At 37.9% G+C, this 18,961-nt stretch overlaps 1 protein-coding gene across 2 annotated transcripts in view; it reads right to left on the bottom strand.

The window, feature by feature from the left end:
- Positions 1-14,762: 14,762 nt before the first annotated feature.
- Positions 14,763-18,961, bottom strand: part of LOC150078397 (uncharacterized) — a 50,079-nt gene continuing 45,880 nt past the window's right edge. For both annotated transcript variants that reach the window (XR_016547630.1, XM_090384986.1), the window contains exon 3: positions 14,763-14,857. The gene's annotated coding sequence lies outside the window, so the exon portion shown is untranslated. The remainder of the gene's footprint in view (positions 14,858-18,961) is intronic.

The raw sequence follows: 18,961 nt of genomic DNA, 5'->3' as shown, positions 1-18,961 counted from the left end.
CAGGTCATGGAGTTTTGTCAATGATATATAGGAATTCTGTTAGCAGAGACAAGGAGGTGATTATCCCTTTGTATAAAGCAATGATCAGGCCACACCTTGAGCACTGTATACAGGTCTAGAGGCCTCATTTTAGGAAGGATGTAGAGTTGCTCCAATGAGTACAGAGACGGGCAACAAGATTGGTGAGAGGAACAAAGGGTGCACTTACGAAGAAAGGCTTAAGTTCTGTAAGTTGCAGCATCTGGAGACTAGGCACCTGCGAGGTGATCTGTTTGAGGTGTATAAGACTACTGTATGGTTTGAGCAGGCTCAATGCTGATGGGATACTTCTGCTTGCTCATATTAAGAACCTGAGGGAGGCATAGATTCAAACTGAGGAAAGACAGTTGTAGAATAGATGTACAGAAGCTAACCTTTAGCCAGTGGTTAGTTGATTGCTGAAACAGACTTCCATCTGTTGTTGTGGAAGTTGATAGCTTAAATAAATTTAAGGCTAAACTAGACAAACATTTGGAGTGACCAGATGGGTGAAATGGGAAGGTTTTTTTTTTGTTTTTTTTTTTTGGCTGATGCTGTATAAGCTTGCTTTCTTGCATCATATGCCTCAACTAATGCTAATGCTAAAATGCACAGTTGTAAGGCTTGAACTTTCTGAGTAAAAAAAACAGGAGGCATTACTTTCATACGACTCCTAGTATAATTGTAAGCTTGTCAGATGATTCTGCATTACTTCTTTTACCATTAACTCCATCATTTTCCCTGGAACAGAAGTTAAACTAACAGTTCTGTAATTACTCGTGTCGCCTTTGACCCCTTTGTGATTTGGGGATACATTTGCACATCCCCTATCCATAGGGATCTCCCCTGAATCCAAGGATGCACTCATAATTATGGGCATTAGTATTAACAGAGGCATATGATGCAAGAAAGCAAACTTATACAGCATCAGCCAAAAAAAAAAAAAAAAACTCTTCCCATTTCACCCAACCTTTCACTTCAAATGTTTGTCTAGTTCTGCCCTGAATTTACTTGAGTTGTCAACCTTCACTACAATAGATGAAAATTTTCCAACAATCAACCACCCTCTGTCTAAAGGCAAATTTCCAAACATCTATTCTACAACAGACTTTTCTCAATTTGAATTTATGTCACATCAGGTGAGTAATATGAGCAAGAGGAAGAATTACATCAGCATTGAGCTTTCTCAAACCATCCAAGGCCTTATACATCTCAATCAGATCACCTCATAGGTGCCTAGTCTCCAGACTCTGCCATTTGCACAACTTAAGCCTTTCTTGGTAAGAGCAACCCTTTGTTCTCACCAATCTTATTGCCCTTCTCTGTCCTTGTTCCAGCAGTTCTACATCCTAAAATGAGGCCTCCAGACCTGATGCAGTACTCTAGGTGTGGCCTGACCATTGCCTTATACAAGGGGATAATCACATCCTTATCCCTACTAGCAAAATTCCTGTATGTCATTGACAAGGCACCATGAGCCACTCTTGTAGACTGTCTGCACTGCTTAGAAAACATATCTGATGAAACAATTATCCCAGGTATTTTTCATTCTCCATTGCCTTGAGTGTAGTACCACATAGTTGCTCCGTTACTCTAGGGTAGCTGTTACCATATGCTACCCAATTACATTTGTCAATGTTAAACTTCAGTTGCCACCACTAAGCCCATCTGCTCAACATTTCTAGATCCTGTTGCAATAGTGTAGTCATTACTGTAATTAACAACCCTGCAAACTTGGACATTAAACCTGATGTACATTCGTCAATATCATTGATAAATATAGAAAAGAACAATGGGCCGAACACCAAACCCTGGGGGACTCTGCTAATAACACTAGTCCACGAAGAGCAAAATCTGTTGATTACCACTCTCTGACTTCAACTCAACCATCCCTTTATCCATAGCAGCAATTTGTCCTTAATGCCATACTGCTCCAATTTGAATAGTAGTCTTCCATGTACTACAGTATCAAAAGATTTCCTAAAATCCAAGTATATGATATCAAAATTATTTTTTGCATCTAATTCATTTGTGACCACATCATAGTATCAAATGAAACTGGTCAGACAAGATTTCCCCTTTACAAACCCATGCTCTGTCTGAACTGCAACTGCAATCTCTTGTCTAGATGATCCTAAAGTGCTTCTTTAACCAGTAACTCCATTATTTTCCCTGCAACAGAAGTTAAACTAACAGGTCTGTAATTACTTGTGTCACCCTTTGAACCCAAGTGTAAATTGGGGACACATTTGGGCATCTACAGTCTGTGGGAACCTCCCCAAGTCCAAGGAAGCTCTCACTATTATGCCAAAGGGTTTGCTTACTTCCTTTGCTGCCTCCTTTAATATAACTGCATAGATCCCATCCACCCCAGGTGCCTTCCTTTTGTTTAACGTCAACAATTTCTCCTTCATTTAGCTCCCTGCTAGAGTTTTGATAAGATTCTGTCCTCCACTTCCCTACAGAATTCCTCATGTGTGAATGTAGATGCAAAATACTCATTCAATTTGTCAGCTACCTCAGTGAGATCATTAACAATCAAACCATTGATATCAAGTGGATCAATCTGATTCATTCCCTTCCTTCTAGAATTGACATAAGTAAAGAAGGCTCTGGTGTTCCTCTTTGCATACTTTGCCAAAATTTTCTCATAACTCGCCTTCACTTGCCTAACTTCCTTGGTGACTTGATTACAGACTAGCTTATATCTATCATAGTCTCCTGTGCCACCTGATAATTTATATGTATCCCATGCATTTTTCTTCTCTGCCACAAGTCTGATTAGTTCATCTGGCACCCATTTAGGATTTAAGCCTCGAACAGTATTTCTTAGTTGGGACAAAAAGCCTAGTAATTTTCAAGATTACTTCCTTGAATTATTTTCCTATTTAAAATTTGATGTTGGTAACATCATCATTGGCCCCATTGTATAGAATTTAAAAACTGTCTGAGATTACTGTATTCACCTTTACAAAAGCAAAACCCCTTCCCTTTATCCCCGATGGTAGTTACATCTTTGAGTAAATCTCACATCAGAACACTGTGTTAACTGCTACCTAGTGGTTCCTTTAATTGCATATTCTTAATGCATGAAGAATCAGTGCTGATAATCAGATAAAGGTATTACTTCCTCTCAGAACTGGAACTAGGCAATCCTATGCCTGAGGCAAAAGTGTTATAAGTAACCCCTTGTTATATGCAGGTAGGGTCGTCAATGTAGGCAACATGTCTTCCTAGCACCTCTGATTATGTCAGATAATTCCTTCAGTTTGCATCCCTGAAGCTCGGTGCCTGGGGGAAATCCCCCCTCTGTCTCCCTTGCTACGCCCCTGAAATCTTTATGAATTTATAAAAATTACTATTGTAATGGTCTACGATTTCCATATATTTATTAATAAAATAATTTAAATAATACAATGAATATAAAAAAAATATATATCAAGTATTGTATTCATTTATATCTACAGAGAATTTAATTCTATATAAACTACAAAGGAAGTACATATAACTACAAAAAAATTAGAAAACCAGACAGTTTATGTTTATATATCTAGTAAAAAATCATAGAAACAAAATATTATTATTATTAGCCATATGGTGCAAGGAAGCCTGAGGCTTATGCTGCACCAGCCAAAAAAAAAGCATTTGAGTACCCTGAGAGAGAGAGAGAGAGAGATTACGAAATATGGTACTTTTAACATTATAACATAAACTAAAAATATGCAATGAAGCCTTATGACAGTGTATTATTTTAATTGGAGTTTTCTTGTTTGAAGAACCTTTCACGAGAAGCAACTATTACAGGCAGGGTAAAAAAAAATTCATAGCACTATTTCTATATTTAGATAAGATTCTATTAGACAATAATCATGAACAAATTGGAGAAGTTGCAAAGGGGTTACAGATTTATATCCTGTAGAATTGATAAAACATTATTTTTCAAATATCTGTTAAAATATCAACAGATATTTGAAAAATTTTGCTTGTCCTCCAGTGTTAACCACTGGAGAAAAAAATTGAAGTTTCTCTGTTATTTCTGAAATTTGTAAAACACTGTTCCTCCCTGATATTTTTTTCCATAACTGATTATAAATCCTCGAATTTATAATTTTTTTCACTCTCACAAAATCATAAGTAGCAGAAAGATAATGAAGTATTTCTTTTAATAAAATTTTTATTTTAAACAAAGAACACAAGTTGACCAGAAGCTTATCTGTGTTGGGAATATGCCGTAATCTTTTGACTGGCTATAGAAAGAAGTTGACTAGCATGACTTCTCGGTATGTGGGATAGGTGACTACATATGTTTAACGTTCCACTTACATTGTGGAATGGTAATCCCTTTAACCCTTAATTTGTGCTTTCTAATTTCTTAAATTGCCTAAAGGCCAGAGGGTGGAAATAAAGCATACAAATTTAAGTCTCTCATAATCCATTATATGAAAATTTTTTTCGTTCTACAGAAACTTTTAAATGTAATTGCCAAAAGGAATTTTAAAAAAATTCATTATAAAGAAGTTTGTTAAACACAGGTCTGACTGTAATTAAATCAAAAATGAAGCAATTTTAAAATATATAACTGGTCAAATGCGCCCTTACGTTTTTATTTCTTTGGATAAATCAATCATTGTTTAAGCATAAACTAATTAGCTAACTAATTTCATTGTTGACAGCATAACCCCTGTTTTTAACATTATATGTACGGGAAATAAATTCCCACTTTACGAGTGTGCACTAGGAACGAATTAACTCATAAAGTCAGGAACTACCTGTGTATTCTTAGCTAAATACAAAAGATATATGACCAACAAGTGATTAAAACCTTCAAACTACTTAGCTATCACAATTAAAACCGTACTATTCGCATTTAGCACTACTGGTTACATTCTACGATATCCTAGCCAAACACCGATACAATAGCAGTATGAGCAGTAGGTCGTAACTTACAAAAATCACTAGTCAAATTTAAAAAATAAGCTAATGAATGCTACTAAGCCTATTTAATATCTTTGTAAAACACAATTTAATATACGTTAATTAATCAAGAATACAGTAAAAATTTTCAAAATACTTATCCTTTTGCAGGAGCTCAAAAATCTATGACAACCCTTTTGTGAGTGTTGACTCTGTATTCACAATTCTGACATCAAAAGAAAGAACAAAATGGCCTAATAGAACTTTCATGTGATAACTCTTTAAAGATCGTTTTCACCTAAAAGAATCTGGATGACTTCTGGCTACACATTCATTCTGAGTACCCAGAACTATCTGATAAAGCTGTGAAGTACTTTTTGGCCTTTCCTGCAACATATTTTTGCAAAAGTGGATTTTTCTTGCCTGTTGCACTGAAAGCAAAGTAGAGAACAAGTTGGATGTGTTAACCAAATTTAAGGTTGAAATTATCACCACTTCAATCAGAGAGTCAAACTCTGATATCTGTGAAACAGCACCAGCCATCTCATTGACTATATAGTCACGTGACTGATGATTACCCCTATTATTTGGATTGTTTTTTCACAATTTACCTTCCATAGAAATTTTTTTTTCATTTTATTTATAATTTCATTTTTTAATTCATATTCATTGTGCATTTTTTATTATTGTACCATCCAATTTTTGTGAAATTATTACCTTACTATTATTTTATTATTATTTGCACTTTTATTCATATTAAATCCAATATGTATATTTTTTCTTTTCTCTGTATTTTTATATTATGTCTAATATTTTTTTTTCTTCCTTTTGCTTATTTGAAAAATTATTGTAGGGTTGTAGCACCATGCACTGTGTGCATATATTTAGCATATATATACAAAATACAATATCATAATTGTATTTTGTACACTGGGTTAAATGTATGAGAGGACAGATTTGTTTCAATTTTTCCCAAAGGAAGACATTTATTTACTTATCTATCTACATACTTAACTGTAATATATTTAGTATGAAAACATTATGCACTATTTTTTAAATTTATGTATTCTTTTGATTTATAAAAAGTTATTTTATTTAAATTGGGAATTGAGTTTACTAAAAAAATTTTTAATATTAAGTATTTCCATAATTACAAAAGCCTATTGACATGTGTTTTTAAGCTAAGCCTTATACTCAAAACGGTTGGGAACTATTGTCATAAGGTAATTTGTTTTCTTTCTTAATACTATAGGTGTTGCAACTTAAAAAACATTTTCATATTAAATGAGCCTAAAGCAGGGATGTTGTTTAGTTTTTAGGAGCATTAGCAACTAAGGCCATATTGCTCCGGGATATGCGGTGGTCATTCCCTGACCTTTCCGCATCCTCCGTATTTGGTGGTGACGGGCTCGAACCCCGGTCTAATCAAGAAGCGTGTGCTACGCACTGCTGCTCCTTCCCACCTGGCTACGGAGGCGCCCCCTAAAGCAGGGATTCTCAAAGTGGTCTGTATGGAACCCCCACCCCCAGGGGTCAATCAATAAAGATCTAGCAGTCAAAAGTGGCTCGATGGACAATAATTTGCAACTTAGGGTGAACTCAAGGTTGCGATGGTCAATTGCTAAGCTATACCAGCTTAGCAATTGACAAGCCATAGATCACACCATCACCTTGAGGACTTGAACATAACTGTTTTCACTTCCCACTATCCCTCATATTTTGCATCTAAGACAGAACAAGTAAGGCTGTCCGTGTCAGTTTTAATACTTCCATCATAGTGAAAACGTTACATGAAGGCTGTCTGCGTCAGTTTTAATACTTCCATCATAGTGAAAACATCACATCAGTGACCTCTGCCTTTCAGTGCTTGAAGAACGCTTCATGTTATAATAGACTGGTTTTCCTTGGGGGTAACTGATTGATAGTCATAATATTTGCAATAAACTGCAAGGAAGCCATAGGCTTTTGCTGTAATGGAAAAAAAAAAAAAAAAAAGCCACCAAGTAAATAAGAAAATACAAATTATAAGCTTCTCTCCTCATATACTTACCTATCCAGTTGACCTTTGAATTTATTCAACTGGTCAGCCTCAACCAGATGCAAGTGCAACTTGTTGCAATCAATGACTCGCTGGCTAAAAGAAAACTTCCTACAATCTAATTTAAACCTCAACCCCTGTAATTTGAATTTATGGCCCTTAGTTCTGGAATTTTTCATAACAGTGAAAATTCTGCCTTCATTCATTTTACTAATCCCTCTCAGAGCTTTATAAACCTCAACCAGGTCATCTGAAGTTCCTAGTTGCCACGCTCTGTAGCCCACATAATTGGAGTCTTTCCTCATACAGTCATCCTTCTGCCGATCTCACCATTCGGGTTGCCTGTCTTTGGACCCTTTCAAGAAGCTCAATTTCTTTTTACAGATGAGGTCGCCATACTTGAACAAAGTATTCCAAATGTTGTCTTACAATTGCCTTATACAGTGGGATTATGACCTCCCTATCTCTACAGGATAATGTTCGATAAATCATTGATAAGACACCACCACGGGCATTCCTGGTTGCCTGTTTATACTGTTCAGAAAACTTCATATCTGCCCATATTATAACTCTCAGATCCCTTTCCTCCTGTACCATTTTTTATTCAACCCCACTAAGTGCATAATTTATTTTGGAGTTGCTATTCCCGAAGTGTAAAACTTTGCATTTTGCTGCATTAAAACATAGCTGCCACTTCTCTGACCATTTTTGAAGTCTGTTCAAATCATCCTGAAGGAGTACTGCTTGGCTCTGATCATTAATAACTCTACCAACCTTTGTTGTCTGCAAATTTTGACATCACGTCTTCTATCTGGGGAAACGGGGAACATGCTTTGTAAAAAAGATAGGTGGAACAGGACCAGGGTATGTCTGCCAGGGGCAAAGGTTGATGACGTTGTAGAGCGAATATCATCTTTTAAGGGCACAAAAGGTGATATAGTTGTACACGTTGGCACTAATAATATTAAGAGTAGGAGACCGGCAGAATTACTTAACAAGTACAGGTCACTGTTGAACAAAAGCCGAGAATTAGGGTTGAATTTGAAAGTGTCTGCAATTCTGCCCAGACACGATAGGAGGGAGTATATGATGAGAGCCTTGTCGATCAATTCGGCCCTGGAAAGATTGTGCAAGGCTCAAGGGGTAGAATTTTTTTCAGCCTGGACTGTACTTGTTAACAGGAGAGATTGCTTCTACAGGGATGGGATACACTTAAATAGAAAGGGTGCAAGAATATTTGCTGATGCTATCGAGGCAGTGTTAGGTGGGTCGGAAAACTGCTAGCTTGGGGGGAGACAAAGACCAATAGATTGACAGTAGCCACTGGCAGAGGTGAAAGAGATTCTTGCACTGCTTCTATTAGAATGAGCAGAAGCCCGAAAAACAAGATGCATGGTATTTCAGAGACTGCTGGGAGCCATTGCGGTACAAATAAACACATGGGTTGTGTTAGGGTAGCTAAGAATAGAAACAGGTGCAGGTATACTTGTGTGTACACCAATGCTAGGAGTTTAGTAAATAAATTTGAAGAATTTGAGGTATTGCTCAAAACATCAAAGGCAGATATTGTTGGGATATCAGAGACGTGGTGTCACACAGATATAAGGGATGCAGAACTGCAATTTGGGGAGTACAACGTCTACAGAAAGGATAGACAGGATAGGAAGGGGGGAGGGGTTATGCTATTAGTTAAGAAACACATAAAAACCAAGGAAGTGAAGCCAGTCGACATCGCTGGACAGTGCAGTGTTGAGTCAGTTTGGTGTGACATAAGCATTGGGAGATCAAAATTGAGAGTAGGAGTGTGCTATAGGCCTAATGACTCTGATGAGTATAATAAGAAACTGTACAGGGAAATAGAGTGGGCCAGTAAATCAGAGAGTCTTATAATGGGAGATTTTAATTTCCCAGATATTGACTGGAATTTGGGGGCTGGTTACTCACACACTAGCAGGGCTTTTGTGGATTTATTGGATGATTGTTTTCTACATCAGCATGTTCAGGAGGCAACTAGAGGGAATAATACTCTTGATTTGATTATCAGCAGTGATTCTTCATGCATTAAGAATCTGCAGATAAATGAACCACTAGGTGGCAGTGATCACAGTGTGCTGAAGTGGGATTTACTGAAAGAGGTAACTACCATTAGGGGTAAAGGGAAGGGTTATTGCTTCCGTAAAGGCGACTACGATGGACTGAGACAGTATTTAAATTCTATACAGTGGGACCAACTGATGATGTTACCAACAGCAAATTCAAAATGGGAAGCATTCAAAGAACTTATCTTGGAAGCTACTAGGCTTTACATACCAACTAAGAAATATTGTTCAAGGTTTAGGCCAAAATGGATGTCAGATGAACTAATGAGGCATATGGCAGAGAAGAAAAATGCATGGGATACTTACAAATTAACACATGACACAGAAGCCTATGATAGATACAAGTTGATATGCAACCAAGTTACAAAGGAGGTTAGGCAGGCGAAGGCAGATTACGAGAAATCCTTGGCAAGGGATGCAAAGAAAAACAGCAAAGAGTTCTTTACTTATGTAAACTCTAGAAGGAAGGGGATGAATCAGATTGGTCCACTTGATATTGATGGGTCAACTGTTGATGATCCTGCTCAGGTAGCTAACAAACTAAATGAATATTTTGCATCGACATTCACACATGAGGAGTTATTCAGCAAGGGGAATGCCAGAGGTGTATTCAACTCTAGCAGTAAGCTACAGAATCTTGAAATAACTGGGAGTAAAGTGGAGGAGAAACTGTTGAAGATAAACACAAGAAAGGCACCCGGGGTGGATGGGATCTATCCAGTTATATTAAAGGAGGCAGCAAAGGAAGTAAGCAAACCCTTAGCCATAATTATGAGAGCTTCCTTGGACTCAGGGGAGGTACCCATAGACTGGAAATGTGCAAATGTGACCCCAATTCACAAAGGAGGATCAAAGGCTGACACAAGTAACTATAGACCTGTGAGCTTAACTTCTGTTCCAGGAAAATTAATTGAGGCACTGGTTAAAGAAGCACTGCAGGATCATTTAGACAAGACTTCAGTTATAGCTCAGACACAGCATGGTTTTGTTAAGGGGAAGTCTTGCCTGACCAACCTGATTGGATACTATGATGCAGTCACAAAAGAACTGGATGCAGGGAATAACTTTGATATTATATACTTGGATCTTAGAAAGGCTTTTGATACTGTTGCACATGGAAGACTGCTACACAAATTGGAGCAGTGTGACATTGGAGGCAAATTGCTGCTATGGATAAAGGGGTGGTTGAGGGGGAGAAGACAGAGAGTAGTAATCGATGGACACTGCTCATCGTGGACTAATGTTATTAGTGGAGTCCCTCAGGGCTCAGTGTTGGGTCCATTATTGTTTTCTGTATTTATAAATGATATTGATGATGGTATATCAAGCTTAATGTCCAAGTTTGCAGATGATACAAAGGTTGGCAGGGTTGTCAAGGACACTACTGACACTATGCTGCTGCAACAGGATCTGAAAAGGTTGAGCAGATGGGCTGAGAGGTGGCAAATGAAGTTTAACATTGACAAATGTAAAGTACTACACATGGGAAACAGCAATCCCAGAGCAACGTATCAACTCTGTGGTACTACACTGGCAGTGGTAGAGAATGAAAGGGACTTGGGGGTGATTGTGCAGGCAGATATGAAGTTCTCTGAGCAGTGCAGATGGGCTGCAAGAGTAGCTCATGGAGTATTGTCAATGATATACAGGAATTTTTCCAGCAGGGATAAGGAGGTGATTATTCCATTGTATAAGGCAATGGTCAGGCCACACCTAGAGTACTGTATACAGGTCTGGAGGCCTCATTTCAAGAAGGATGTAGAGCTGCTGGAACGAGTACAGAGAAGGGCAACAAGATTAGTGAATGGAACAAAGGGGTGCTCTTACGAAGAAAGGCTTAAGTTTTGCAAATTACAGTGTCTGGAGACTAGGCAACAGCGAGGTGATCTGATAGAGGTGTATAAAGCCTTGAATGGTTTAAGCATGCTCAATGCTGATGGGATTCTTCCTCTAGCTCAGAAAAATCACCTGAGAGGGCATAAATTCAAATTGAGGAAAGACAGATGTAGGATAGACGTGCGGAAATTTGCCTTTAGCCAGCGGGTGGTTGGTTGGTGGAACAGACTGCCATCCCTTGTGGTGGAGGTTGATAGCCTAAATAAGTTTAAGGCTCAGCTGGACAGGTATTTTGAACGAACAGAGGGGTGAAGTGGAAGTGGGTTTTTTTTTTTTTTTTTGGCTGATGCTGCATAAGCTTGCTTTCTTGCATCAAATGCCTCTACTAATGCTAATGCTATCCCTTCATCAATATCATTTATGAAAATGAGAAACAACAGTGGTCCAAGAACTGATTCCTTGAGAGACCCCACTCCTGACATTACACCAATCTGAAGAATATCCATTAATCACAACCCTCTGTCTTTTGCCCTGCAACCACCCAGCAATCCATCTTAGAATCTTAACAGTAATCCCAACCTGTTCAAGCTTATACAGTAACCTCTAATGAGGGACTGAGTCAAATGCTTTGCTAAAATCCAAATAAACTATGTCAAAATTGTTCCCTACATCCAACTCATGAGTAACTGTGTCGAAATAGCCTACTAAGTTAGTTAAACATGATTTTCACTTAACAAAGCAATGTTGTGTGTACCTTAGTATGCCATATCTATCTAAATGTTCCTGGACTGTACTCTTAATCATTGCCTCTAAGATTTTTCCTACTACTGAAGTCAGACTAACCAGTCTGTAATTAACAACTTCATTCTTAGAACCTTTATGTATTGGCGATACATAGGCACTTCTCCAATCCAAAGGAATCTCTTCCAAGTCCAAAGTCTGGACTCAACAGAAATTCCTTTGGCAGTCTCACTTAAACCTACTAAACATATGCCATTAACTCTGGGAACCTTATCTGCCTTTATGCTCAAAAGTTTTTCTAATAAACAATCATCTGTAATTACAAAATCACTAATTTCATATGGCTCAGCCTCACTCGCACAGCCTCTTTTGATGTGGAGGGTCTTTCATCAGAAAATACCGATGCAAAGTACCTATTCAATTCATCCACAACATCAGCTGGGTTATCTATGAATTTTCCACAGCCAGTGTGCTAGGGTCTGATCTGATTAGTTTTCTTCTTTGTTTTATTCACATATATGAAAAATTACTTGTCCCCATTCTTTGCTCTCATAGTCAATGCTATCTCATATATAGGCTTGGCCTCCCTAACCTTATTTGTGGTATTACCACAGATCAACTTGTACCTGTCCTAGGCTTCAGTACTTTTCATCACTTGTAACTGTCCCACACTATCTTTTTTTGTTCTATTTGACTGGCCAGCTCCGCAGTCATTCATTTCAGCATCCTGCTCCTGCAATATTTTCTTAATGGTGTGTGTGTGTGTGTGTGTGTGTGTGTGTGTGTGTGTGTGTGTGTGTGTGTGTGTGTGTGTGTGTGTGTGTGTGCGCATATGGCTTCTGTGGTATTTGCTTTAAAAGCATTCCAAAATTCAAGTGCATTTACCCTTTCTCAGTAATTCGCCCAATTCATAGTTGCTATACAGCACCTTAAACTGTCAAAGTCCTCTTGTCTGAAGTTAACTTGTGCATTTATCTTTAACTACTGCAATGTCTTTCTTCATCTTCCAACTGACAATTGCATGATCACTTCCTGACAATGGTTCCTGTACTTTAGTCCCTGTGATGTCAGTTGATTTGTTAGTAATGATGAGATTAAAAATATTCTCACCCCTAGTATTTTCTCTAAAATGCTGGTACAAATAATAAGCATCTAGTTTATTTAAAAAAATTTTTCCCATAATGAGTTTCCCTCCCACTTATTCCAATCAATCTGGGGCAGATTAAAGTTAACCATAATAAGATATTCACACTTGCTTGCCCATTCCATCTGCATGTAAAAACTCTTATCATGCTCTTTATAAACTTCTGGTGTTTAGATTACTCCCACTCTCAATTATACCTTTGCTTCCAACTAACTCACACCACACAGATTCTATGCTGGCAGGCATAACTTCAGATTCGCCAAATGCTCTTTTTGCACTCAGGCTGCTTTTGATAAGAAGCATGACCCCCCTCCACCCACCTCTGCCTTCCCTATCTTTCTTAAATACATTATACCTATCATATGGAATTTGACATCTCAAATTTCCGAGAGACTCCACAGTTCTGTTAACCCTATTATGTCAGCATTAGTTATCCTAACCAAGAGTTCAAATTCAGCCATTTTATTGACAACACTTCTAGACACAGTTAAGACTAAATAATCTTCTACAGTTTACTATCCTGACACACCCCTTGAAGTTATTTAGATTTATATCTCAAGCTTTATCCTCCCCCTCATTTGAAACGCTGTTACCCTCAGAACATCTTATCAACTATGGTCGATAAGATGTTCTGAGTCAACTATGGTTGAGGTAGGAACAAACAAACATTCTTGAGTTGATTGCAAGCAACACTTTCACCCATATCATCAGATAAATGCAGATTTAAATTATCCTTTTCCCCTCCCCCTAAAATATGATACTCGTTTTAACTCAAGAAACAATAGCAATATTTATTATAAATATTTTCCTTCTTGATGTGATCATAGGACATTCTTCAGCCTGAGAGTTTCCAAGTCTCTTTTAATCAGAAAAAAAGGACATATATATATATATATAGTAGTAATATTAAGCTGTTAAGAAGCAAAATAAGCAGAAAAAGGAAAATAACAAAAGTTATCATATGTCTAATACTCCAAAACGCGCCGCACAGCAGTAAAGGAAGCAAAAGGATATAAATAATGTGTGGTTTGTAACGTAAATAAAGTGTCTGTGAAAATGGAAATGAAATATATATATATATATATTATTGATTTTATTAAATTTACATCCAGATATTGTCCCCTGATATCGTCCTTGATTTACACTGAGGATACATTCCGATGATTCATTCATTCATTCATACATTCTGATCATTCAGAGTGCGATGCAAATCAAAACTGGATTTTTGTGACCACATTAATTCATGTATGTACCAAGGCAATGCATTCTTACGAAGTATTCTATGCCAAAATTTAAAGTAAACAATTTGCAGATTCTTTTCTGTTTAACAAGGGCATGTCAATGCCCTTTTCAAGAACATTGACATGCCCTTGTTAATGCTCATCAGGCCCACCCTTTGCATTGAGGATGAAATATTGATAAAATTCTTCAATAAAAATTTCTATTTAGTTTTACTTATTTATTTTCTTGATTGAAAATTTTAGATGTTTTCTGCATTCTGTTTGAATACATATAATGTTTCCATTATTTGTAATATTTTACTCTAAATATAATAAATAAAAAAAATACATAATGTGATTCTTATTTACTGACTACTTGATTGGGGATCGATGGACTCATAAGTTTGAGGACCTGTAGTCTAAAGTGACAAATCTTTAAGTAATAATATAAATGTAAAAATATATGGGGAAAAAATATTACATCCTGGGTTGTCAGCTTGGATTAGTCCCAAACTTTGCTACAAATCAGTCTTCACACAACTAAATCAATCTGGGATATACATAATTTCCATTGAAATAAAAAAATTTTTTATATATATGTATATAATTTTTATAGATTCTTTTTATATATATATATATATAAAACACCATCACTGCACAAAGACACGGTACAGTATACTGTTTATTTTAAAATCACATATAATAACTTATATACAATAATATTTAAAATAAAGGTTATAATAAAGGTTATATTTAAGGAGTTAAGTTAGGGGTCAGCCATTCCAATGGCAGTACTTGTTCTCTTCACACCAGGTCATGATGCATATTTGAGTACCAGTTGCTGTTTCTACAAGATCAACAAAACAATACCATGTTATCAAAAGCAATGAAACACCAAGAAATATCAATATGCATTTTGGGTAGTACATATCTGTACATAGATATAACTAGAATCTCAGTATGGGGGGGTTGAAATTTGCCTTTTCAAATATTGGTACTTTTTAACAATAAATATTAGATATTTAACATGTATTATGTTTGTTTGTTATTTGGTTTTTAGGAGCATTAGCAACTAAGGCCATATTGCTCCGGGATATGTGGTGGTCATTCCCTGACCTTTCCGCATCCTCCGTATTTGGTGGTGACGGGCTCGAACCCCGGTCTAATCAAGAAGTGTGTGCTACGCACTACTGCTCCTTCCCTCCTGGCTACAGAGGCGCCTCAACATGTATCAACACATATATTTAAGAAGGATTCTATCTGATGCAAAGTTCTTCTACATTTTCTAAACGATTTTTGAAATAAAAACCCACTTTGGCTACAAAGTGATAGGGGAGTTTGAACCTCTCCTCTTATTATGCTACTGCATCTGTAACTCTTGAATAATTCAGGACAATTTCATGGTGGGAGCAGTTCCAGATTACCTGCTGAAGAAGTCATGTGGATTTTAAGTAAGAAATTTGTCTACTACATCTAAGAATACACGATATAAATCCTCTCGGCAGTGTGAAAAAACAAATGTATGCAAAACAGGAACAGGTTTAAAAGAAGAACAAAAACTGTTCGTTTATATATAAGTGAGTAATAAATGCAATTTTTAATGTGGTGAAGCCACCTTTGATCTTAAATACAGCGCTACATATCAAAGCTTTCAGTTTTTGGGAAAATTTCAATCCTTGCTCATACAAGAAATCTTTTAATGCAGCTTTGCAAATTCAGACTGAGTCCTCACTACCCTGCGGGAATGGGCAAACCATAGCTTCCTTCACGTCTCATCAAGAAAAACTAGCTCCTTACTGCTCAAAGGGAATCTAAATATTAGGAACAACAATCTGCCTAACAGAGCAAATAAAGCTCTTGGGGATTGTCCTGGACAGGAATCTAACATTCACTCCCCACTAAAAATACATCCAAACGAAGATCCGAAATTACATGGCCATGGTCAATAGAATCACCCGAAGAGACTGGGGCCTTAAACGCCGCACACTGTCCTTGCTCTATAAGGCTGCCTTTATGCCAATCATCAGCTATACCTCTAGCATATGGTACCACAAAGCAATAACGGTGATGAATAGAAACTTGACACGATACAGTGCTCCATACTGCTGACTATATCTAGAGGGTATTGCATGGCCAGCACCCTCCCCCTTGACCTGGAGATTGTTCGGACAGGCCTAATGTATAACTTCACAAAAGGCAGAACAGTAACCTGCCTTGCCTATACCACGGACCCAACAAACACCCTCACGATGGAGAAAAGACAACTTGATACTCACCTAATGTGGATATGGCAGGACCACTAAGGGAAACATCACCAGGAAATTCATACCCAATGTCGAAAGGACCTACCCAAAGTCGCCACATTGGTTTTTCCCAGGTCTACATGCCACCTTCCTGCTAACAGGACTAACAGGACACGGACCCATTGGGGAGAAACTCTCCATCCTACGCATCACTAACAATCCACTATGTCACTGTGGACTCCCTGAAAGTTGGAGGCACCTAATGTACAGATGTGAACTATATGAAGATCTCAGATGCCAACTAATAACAAAAATATATTACCTGCTGCTAGACCAGGAACATCACATCCTGAGTGATGAAAGGCACTACAATGCCTTCAAGATATTTGCCTACGATCTCTTCGAGAGACGCAAAAACCTTCCCACTCAACTAAGACACAATTCTGACATTGAATGTCCCTCCAGTAGCAACCAAGGTATACATCCACCCACAACCAAACCAAGCCTGGCAACAAAACTGATAGTACAACCTGGATGCAACTTGTGTGCCAGGAATGATGTCTTCACCGGATACAACACTTACATGATCTGGACTCTGCACCGACCTTGACAGCCTACAGCTTTGCTGCCAGTGCCATTTGGCAATTTGTAGCACGTTCCCTTGCATGGTACCTGTAACCCCTCACCCCCTAGTGGGGGGAGGAGAGGAGTTCTGTACCCTCTGCTTCTGGTGACGCATGGGCCTGCCTCACTGACTGATTAGGGGTCGCCTTCCCTAACATCCCCATACTTCTGTATTTTCCCTCCAATCTTCAGTCTACCCCCCACTATCTATATGCAAGCGAATGCGCCACACGTCTAAATTTAAACATGTCAAATTAACCGCAATCTCTAGTTTTTGGGCTTGTCCAACTTCAGTGTTCCCCTACGTTTTTTTTTTTTTAGGTCCTTGCCACTGAAATCTCAGGAAATTAGGTGGCAGGACTGCCAGAGTAAATAATTACAGTGAAACTTCTCCTAACGGACACCTCTCGTTAACAGACATCTCTCTACAACGGGCATTTTCAAATTCCCCAACTCACCTCTATTGGTTTTAACGTGTTTGCAGCTTCTGTCTAGCGGACATTCTTTGTAACGGACGCGGACAGGCAATCTGCACTGTTTCATTTAGATTAGCACTTAATCTGATCTCCCAACAACGGACTGCGGGAGAGCTCACGGCCCTTTTTCTAGGAACTTTTCTTCCACGTATTGCCTCAATCATGTGCTTATTTTCTATTTCCGATTCTCTGAATTTTATCAAGGTTTACGTCGCAGTTCTAAACCCTTTTTCAAGAATTTTAAGGCACGTGTAAAACTTCTGATGAATTCAGTGTGTGCGGGGGGGGGTTTGTCGGCCTTTTGTCTTTTCAGTTTCAGTTTTGTTCAGTGTCGTGGAAGTGCACGATGTCTTCTCGTAAACATTTAACTTTAAAAGATAAAGTCGAACTCATTAATGCGTAAGATCGGCAAAAAAATAGTGTTCGCAATCTCACTGCAAAATTCAAAATCGGGAAGACGCAGGTAAGCGACATCCTAAAGAAAAAAATGAACTGCTCAAACAATTTTGGCAACACGGAAATGATCATGTTCAAAAATCATTCCCGAAAACTGTTGGACTTCAAATTGACAATGTTACGTATGAGTGGTTTTGTCGCGCACATGCTAAAAAAATTCCCATTAATGGGCCTATTATTAGGGAAAAGGCTTTGGAGATTGCGAAATCTATGGGAGTAAATGAGTTCAAAGCTTCTGTGGGATGGCTAGACAAGTTCAAAACTCGGCATAAAATTTCTTGGAAAACCGTAAGTGGTGAAGGTGGATCTGTTGATAGTGGGGTTGTAACAGAGTGGACAATCAAATTGGAAGATTTATGTCGTGATTTTGAAGCTAAGGATATTTACAACTGTGACGAAACAGGGTTGTTTTTTTAAAGCTCTTCCTGAAAAAACAATGAGTCTAAAAAACAAAGAGTGCCAGGGCGGAAAAATTTCTAAGGAACGCTTGACTGTACTATTGTGTACAAATATGCTGGGAGACTTTGAACAACCACTTGTTATAAGAAAACCACAAAATCCTCGTTGTTTCAAGGGCATAAAGTTGAATCTTTTGAATGTTGACTGGAAGTCTAATAAAAAAGCGTGGATGACACGAGATATCATGAGCGAATGGATAAGTCACCTTAACCAAAACATGATTCGTCAAAACAGAAAAATTATTCTTTTCATGGCTAATGCTGCATCTCACCCGCACATTGAATTGTCCAACATTCAAATCGTTTTTCTGCCACAAAACACATTTGCAGAGTGTTAGCCCTTGGATCAAGGGATAATAAAAAAAGGTTAAACTTCACTACAGAAAACGTGTTTTAAGACATCTCATTGCAAACACACGAACAATGTAAAATGTGCGAGTGACCTTGCAAAGAAAATCAGCATCCTAGATGCGATTCAATGGATTTCCTCTTCAATAAACGCAGTTAGAAAACAAACTGTCGTGAACTGTTTTGTAAAGTCTGGCTTCTCAAATGCAAAAATTGAAGTTGTGAACAGCAATGTGGAGCACCAAGAAGAACAAGAACTTCAACATCTATTGATGATGTACGATACTTCAGCTACAAGTGACCCTGGCTACAAAGATATAGACTCGAACCTCACTACAGAAGATGG

This window comes from Mastigoproctus giganteus, chromosome 11 (genome assembly GCF_048544385.1).
Source record: "Mastigoproctus giganteus isolate SK-2022 chromosome 11, ASM4854438v1, whole genome shotgun sequence".
Lineage (NCBI taxonomy): Eukaryota > Metazoa > Arthropoda > Arachnida > Uropygi > Thelyphonidae > Mastigoproctus > Mastigoproctus giganteus.
This window is presented reverse-complemented; position numbering and strand designations above follow the sequence as displayed.